Below are 8,141 nucleotides of genomic sequence, written 5' to 3' on the forward strand. Positions count from 1 at the left end.
AAAATCATTGATACACGGAGAGTTCAAATAATTTCATTTAATTTGGTGGACTGATCAGATCTCAATTTAATAACTATACGTGCATTGACCTAAATTGATTGTCATTTCATCACAAACACCCACACATGCATCGTCAACTTGTATCCATGGGAACACAAGGAAGTCAAACCACTGTTATGCTTAACTAATCCCATATAAAATTACGTTTCTCCATTAGTGAATTGATTTTTTTTTTCCTCAAAAAAGAAAAAGAAATGACAAATAATGACTTGTAACTCAAGTGGTTATGAGTAGTATTTATATACTCAATAGTATGTGTTCTAATTCTTCATTTCATGGTTATGTGTCATTTTCCCTAATATTGCTCATAACATAAATGAACGATACAACAAAATAACTTATCAAATTTTCATTTCCTTTTGAGCTAAGGTAGTGGTTGTTAGAGAGAATTAGCTTGGATATGATTACTCACTATATTAAAGAAATTTTCGAAACAAGAAACAACTTCCATATGTCTAAGTTGAAGGTAAAAAAATTATTCCTACTATTTCCCACAAGAATAGTAGAATTATATTAAAGAATAACTTTTTCTTCTTGAGTATCTTCAACTTAGACAAAATATTGGCATTGTTATCAATTTTTCCTTCAAAATATGTTTAAGATAATGAATTATCATATCCAAGTCAATCCTCTTAACAAACGCCATCTAAGTTTCTTATAGCATAATTACTATTCCAGCTTACACAAAAAAATTGAGAAATGAAACCGGGCTTATAATTATTAAATTATGTGGTATAAGTCGAGTGCAATGGAAAGTAAGAAGATATTGGTTTCAAAGTTTAATTTTGCAAGATTACTATTTTAGCTGTGCATTATTACAGTAGAAATTCGTTCTTAAGTATTGAGTATTTATTTATTTATTTTTTTTTTTGAAAAAGCGATATTTTAAATTATTTTTATTTATAAATAGAAAATTTGAACTCAAATGCAAGAGAACGGCTACACTATCTTAACAAGCAATCTAACTCAAATTTGCAACTACTGGGTAGTCTTTTAATAAAGCAAAAATCATTGGTTCATAATTGAAGACAAAGCTAGAGATGAAATTTTAACCGCTGGGGTTTGAAGATGCAGATATAAAATAATATACAGATATTGAAATGGACTGAGTAATGAATTTACACCAACAACATTTTATAATATAATATAATACCAATATCGACAGTAGTATAAAAGGTTAGTTGAAGAAAAGGTCAGCCTTAATCTCTATAAATAGGCCTCATTTCCCAAGTCCATAACACATGCATATTATCGATTACAAAGTATTCGTATATACTTTTTTCCTCTAGCCATCCTATTGTTGTCCTACTTAGCCAGCTATTCCAAATTTACGAAATGGCTGCTGCCAACACCCACCACCTTCACTCAGTATCAAAAATTGGGATTATAGGGGCTGGTATTAGCGGAATCGCCGCCGCTAAACAGCTTTCAGGTCACAGTCCGGTGGTCTTTGAGGCCACTGATTCCATCGGGGGTGTTTGGAAACATTGTTCTTACAATTCTACCAAACTCCAATCCCCTCGTTGCAATTTCGAGTTTTCTGACTACCCTTGGGCTGAGAGAGACAATTCATCTTTCCCTTCTCATGTAGAGGTTTTGGAGTACTTGCATGGCTATGCCACACACTTTGACCTATTGAAATATGTCAAGCTTGAGTCCAAAGTGGTGGAAATACGTTATGTTGCTGGTATTGATGACCATCAAACCACCACCCAATTTCCCATGAATTCGATCTCCGGGGAGTATGGTAGCCTTTTGAGCGGCCATCCTATTTGGGAGGTCGCTGTTCAGATGTCCAACAATCCAAACATCATTCAGGTTGTTTTTCTTGAAGATTTGATTTTACTCAAGTTTTAGTCATAATGTTCACGCATAATCCTTGATTAATTCTCTGATAACAAAGCACGACTCTTAAATATGATAATATCCGCTATCAATATGAACTTCTATATATGTATTAAGTAGTTAAGCATTAGTATTATCGAAGATCAGTCTTGTATGATCATATCCAATTCATTGATCATATCATTGCCAATTTACATCTCTCACATGTTTAATGTAGTATTCATTGAAAATTTTCTGTGCACATAATCCACCTTATGATAGTAAATGTTACACATAAACATGTGAACTTTTAGTTATTAAGCCTTGGTAATATTCGTTAGTTGCTAGCTAATTGTTCCTACTTTATTTTGGACCTAGCAGTGGTATGCATTCGAGTTCCTCGTAGTTTGCATTGGAAAATATGGAGACATACCAAGAATGCCGAGTTTCCCGCGCAACAAAGGTCAAGAAGTATTTCAAGGCAAAGTCTTGCACTCCCTGGATTACTCTAAGCTTGACCAACGAGCAGCTCGTGAGCTCCTCAAAGGCAAGAAGGTTGCAGTTATTGGCTACAAGAAGTCAGCTATTGACGTGGCAATTGAGTGCGCAGAGGCAAACCAAGGTATATATAAAATAGAAAAATCTGATCCGAAATCATAATCATATTATTAAATTCCAAAAACATTACAAAACCTAATTAACAATGATGCCGGACCCCATAATTTCTTCACTTCAGGAGACAGATATGGTCAGCCTAGTGGGAACTGTCAGTGTGAAAAGTAACATAAGCAACATAGATTATGTACTAAACTCAGTTGACCACACGTTATCCGTTTTACCGATCGTAGCTTAAGCACCTATTTAATTAGCCTTACCCATAACAAGCATCAATTTATAGTACACCATGACCACTTCAGACAAAATAAAATCGTTGTAACAATATTAATGTGGATGTGTGATACAAATTTGCGATATCTATCGACATTTGAAAGAGAAATATTACAAAATGAAAGCTAATTGATAATTTTAGTTTCATACAATCAAGCGAGCTTATTCAATATAATGCTCTAAATCATTGAAATATGACATTTTGGTTTGCTCTCTTTTTTATTGTGGTGAATTCAAGGACCCGATGGGCAGGCATGCACAATGGTGATAAGGACTCCACATTGGACAGTTCCATCTTACTGGATTTGGGGGCTTCCATTTTTCCTGTTTTTTTCGACAAGGTCTTCTCAATTCCTCCACGAAAGGCCAAACCAGAGCTTATTCCGAGCCTTGTTTTGCCTTCTTTCATCGCCTATGGTAAATTCCATGTTTCTGAACACACTAATTTAACACCCTAGTACTACTCTTAATTATATATGTATTGCTAGTTATTCGTTTACTAACTATATTGCCACTTGCTTTTTAACCAGAGGATGATGATTTCCAAGTTCATAGAATCGTACTTAGAGTGGAAGCTTCCCCTTGTGAAGTATGGACTAAAGCCCGATCATCCATTTTTGGAGGACTATGCTTCATGCCAGATGGCTATTTTACCGGAAAATTTCTTCGCCGAGGCGGACAAGGGCAAAATATTGTTCAAAAGGTCATCAAAGTGGTGGTTTTGGAGCGGAGGAATTGAATTTGAAGACAATACCAAATTGCAGGCTGATGTTGTGCTTCTTGCAACTGGCTATGAGGGAAAGCAAAAGCTCCAATCTATATTGCCTGAGCCTTTCCGCAGCCTCATGGTTGACTCCTCTGGCACTATGCCCTTGTATAGGTGAACCCTAATTACTCGTCAAATATTTGACATGTTATATATTTTTTCTGCTAACATGACACGCTCCATTTTATTTTAAATTGAGATTGTATTGTTATGTCGTCAAATCTGTCAAGCAGTATGAACAAATACTGCTTTGAGATTAAACCAAAGTTGTAGGTACCCTTATATTTTTAACTGATTACTCACAAGTGGTAGTGTGCACATATAAAATACGTAACTAATTGTATAATGATTGCACATGCTATTTCAGGGGTACGATTCATCCATTGATTCCCAACATGGCATTTGTGGGATTCCTAGAGAGTGTTTCTAACCTGCAGACAGCAGAGTTGAGGTGCAAATGGCTAGGCAGATTGGTTGACAACAAATTCAAGCTTCCCACTATCCAAAAAATGCTTGAACAGATAGGCAGAGAGATTGAAGTGATGAAGAAGACGACCCGATTTTACAAGAGGCACTGCATTTCAACTTTCAGTATCAACCACAGCGACGAAATTTGTGAAGAGATGGGATGGAAGTCTTGGCGGAAAAGTAACTGGCTTTCAGAAGCTTTTAGCCCCTATAACAGCCGAGACTACCAAGAAGAAGATTAAAACCGAAACATGCAATTTGCACTACGAAGTGGGCGAAGTTTGTTTAGCGTCAATATCAGCTCCCTTTTAAATTTTATTAAGTAATTAACGTAGCTATTCGTATGTTCGGGGACTTAGGCTCTTAAGCGCCCCATATGCTGGTTTAAGCATTTCTTTTTCATAATCATATTATTCATAATAAAGCTGTGTTTAGCTGTTTGTTCAATAAAATAATAAAATTAAGTTTTTGTTATTATATTGCTATATACAAATCTAATATTGTTCAAAAAAAAACAAAAAAAAAAATCTCATAAATCATTGGTTCACAGAGAGCAGCCCATGGAAATCAAATCTTCTAAATATCTTATCATATGATGCAATAGCCCTAAAACTTACAAAAACTGAAGATTTAATTGAGGAAAGATTTGTAAAAGTTTCCAATATATCAAGCCGATAAAAGAGATAAAGGCATACTCCTCTCTTACTCCATTATTTAACTCTATGGCCTGCCTAATATATTTTTTTGCAAGCCTTAATACTCAAAGATGAAAAGGAAACTAAAAAGAAAAAAAAAGTATTTAAAGAATTAATAAACAAAAAAAAGCCAAACATTTGATTAACAAAAACACATCAATCCTTGTCATGCTCAGGCTAACCACTCCCCATCAGCACCTTCAATTTCTCCAATGTCCATGCTGTAAGAAAATGAACATTAGTTAAACTTATCAAATTGCGATTTTTAATTGTACGGCCATGCATTAATATGGATTTCACTAAGTAAAAGTAACAACCAATTATTTAAAGAAGTGAAAATAATTTCTCTAATTTAGTCAAACGAGGTAATGCTAGATACAATAAAATTTTAAAGTAAATTTGCAAACTAATGTGTTGCTAATAGAAAATAAGCACACGTTAATCAACACTTAAGTAATAAATTAAATCATCAACAACCACATCAAATGGTTTACAAAGTTTAGTTTAAAATTGGATGCATTTTTACTCACCACCATAAACTATGGTGTATGCTCATCATACACCTCATCATCTGACACGTGTCATTTCACTTGGCCATAGTTTTTTTTTTTTCAAATTGGAAAATGAACATTTAATATTAAAGTTAATCATAGTTAGTTGGAAAGACACGTTAGCTAATGAGGTGTATGATGTATGATGAACATACATCATAGTTATGATGGTGATAATAAATATTTTCTAAAACTTTAGTTTCTCTAGCATTACCTGTCAAACTAATTTAGCCAGAAAAAGCCTATGACTAGCTGACATGGGCATGTAGACTTAAATAAAAATTCCATTGGGCTAAGGTTCACAAGTTTGATAATTTTGTACCCTTAAAATATAAATAATTTCCAAGATGATTAGTTACAAAATTTGAGTCTAACTCCTCTCATTTAATACTTTTTGACAATTGTACTAAATAACTTGAAAATTTTCGACAATTTCTCGCTCAAATTGAAGGCCTTAACATCCTCGTACTTTCATAATTAAACTCACACAGCTGTCAGCAAAGCTTTTGGTCAGAAGGGAAAAAAACCTCTCAATTGATCAAGCCGACTAGAAAAATGAAAAAAGCGAAGCTGATGAGAGACAACAAAACCTGTGGCAACAGCACTTTCTCTTCGGCTCCCACGTATTTTAATGGCTAGCTCTACAAATGACAGCAGCTTCGATCCCAAAAACAAAAAAAAAAAAATCCAATTTACTAATTTCAGAAAAATCCAAAACGGAACAGATTCTAATCATACAATCACTCACTCACAATGTTTTCAATTCAGAAGAAAATAAAAAATAAAAGAATTGGAGATGAAAAGATAAAAACAGCTTTCCGAGTCTGCAAAAAATGTGGGTTCTTACCAAGGCAAGGCAGGATCTTGAAAATAGTCGTCTGAGTAGCAATCATTCAAATGATCATTCAGAAAACAGCTCTCATTTGCATTCAACCAGGCTGGAAATTCCATGATATTATGTTTAGATGAAGAAATTTAAGATTACTAAGGAATTTTAAAATGACAGAAATTGAAATAACGAGATTTTATTTTCTAGAATTTGTGAATTTTCTTGTTTGGTAAATCTAAAAAAACAATGGACTAGAATACGGAATTTGTTATTTTTAAACTCTAAATCATATAAATTGGAAAATGACGCATATTTACATGAAATTTAAACTTGGGAATTGGAGGTCCCAAATCCCAAGTTTTTTTCCATGCGGAAATTCTAAATTTCTATGTTTTTGAATCCAAAAGGGAATTGGTGTATGTCAATTTATAAATTCTGATTTTTACTTAAATTCTAAGTTTATTTCTCTCATCTAATTATAATGCGACTTCATCAAACGGATGGTGGTAACCATCGTCATCGTCCTCATCCTTCACTTGTGGGCCCCTACCGAGTTCCACGACCTTCAAAAACTTAAACCACCATGCTGACGTGACCAAGTTCATGGTGTCGTTCCACTCCATCTGGTGCTGCTCCCCAATCCATCTTATCTCTGCCATCTCCTCGTCGTCCATTGCTGCATGCATGCCATCTCCGCCACTGATTGTGATAACCCGGCAGAGTCAACAGCATCAGCCACCGCAGGAGCATCCTCCGCTTCAATATGGAAAGAGGAAGAGGCTCCTGCAGCTGAGAAAATTTCAGGGTCCGTAGTGGCAGCAGAGAGAGTGGGGGAAGAAGATAACGAGGGAGACGTGCTTGAAGGGTAAATTCGAGGGTTTCTCCTCGATTTGATCATCGCTTCTTGTTCGAAGCGAGGTCGGGATTGTGGCTCAAGTGCTTGTTGCTCCTTAGGTTGTTGGTCTTGTTATTGCTGTTGTTCACTGGTTTGTTTCATAGCTGCTATATGAAACTTGAGAGCAGTAACAATCTCTCTCCTAGCCTCAACCATGTTCTAAAGCCTCTCTTGGTAGGGCCTGCTGGTGTGGAGTCTCCGCCTCACTTGTTTTTTTTGTTGTTGGCAGTGTTTTGGCTTGAGATACCATCATAGTCCAGTGCGATGTTCTGGTTGGGATTCATGGGCTCTTTGGTTCTTGAAGAGGTGAGTTGTTTCACTAGGCTGGAAATGTAACAGCAATGGTGGAGAATTGTATCCTTGCAGAAGAAGAAAGAGTGTTCGAAGAAAGAGAGAGATAGAGATTATGGGCTCTTTGGTTCTTGAAGAGGTGAGTTGTTTCACTAGGCTGGAAATGTAACAGCAATGGTGGAGAATTGTATCCTTGCAGAAGAAGAAAGAGTGTTCGAAGTGAGAGAGAGAGAGAGAGAGAGAGAGAGAGAGAGAGAGAGTTTTTCATTAACAGTTTTTCTTAACTAATTACATTGGCAGTTATCAAAGGTATATATACCTAACAAGGTTGCTTACTCCTTAAGCTATTACAAAGATTACAAGATGCTTACACTTGTCACAATTACAATCACAAGATCACAAACTGTTAAGCTTGATACACTGTTATCATCCCCTCTCAATCGCAGGATGAGGATTGCTCAACCTGAGATTGGAATAGTGTTTGAAACAAAGGAGTGGACAAACCCTTGGTAAGGATATCAGCAAATTGTTCATTCGAGGAAACAAAATAGACTTGGAGTAACTTCTTGGCAACCCTTTCTTGGACAAAGTGAATATCAACTTCAATGTGCTTTGTCCTTTGGTGCATAACTGAATTGTAAGCTAAAGCTATGGCTGAGAGATTGTCACAAAATAAAGTAGTGGGACATGGCAAATCAACTCTGAGAAATTGCAAAAGTTGCTTTATCCAGTCAACCTCTGCAACTGTGGAAGATCGAGCTTGATATTCAGCTTCAGTTGAAGATTTGGAGACTGTGTTTTGTTTCTTGGAGGTCCAAGATATAGGATTAAAACCCAAGTAAACCACCAAACCTGTTGTAGACCTTCTATCATT

At 35.7% G+C, this 8,141-nt stretch overlaps 3 pseudogenes; 2 read left to right on the plus strand and 1 right to left on the minus strand.

The window, feature by feature from the left end:
- The first annotated feature begins 1,395 nt into the window (after positions 1–1,395).
- LOC148691010 (putative flavin-containing monooxygenase 1 pseudogene) lies at positions 1,396–1,917 on the plus strand (annotated as a pseudogene).
- Positions 1,918–3,305: 1,388 nt separating this feature from the next.
- LOC137708510 (putative flavin-containing monooxygenase 1 pseudogene) lies at positions 3,306–4,248 on the plus strand (annotated as a pseudogene).
- A 625-nt stretch (positions 4,249–4,873) lies between these two features.
- On the minus strand, positions 4,874–6,979 carry LOC148691011 (uncharacterized; annotated as a pseudogene).
- Positions 6,980–8,141: the final 1,162 nt, after the last annotated feature.

This window comes from Pyrus communis, chromosome 15, assembly GCF_041283825.1.
Source record: "Pyrus communis isolate YQ-2024b chromosome 15, ASM4128382v1, whole genome shotgun sequence".
Taxonomy (NCBI): Eukaryota; Viridiplantae; Streptophyta; class Magnoliopsida; order Rosales; family Rosaceae; genus Pyrus; species Pyrus communis.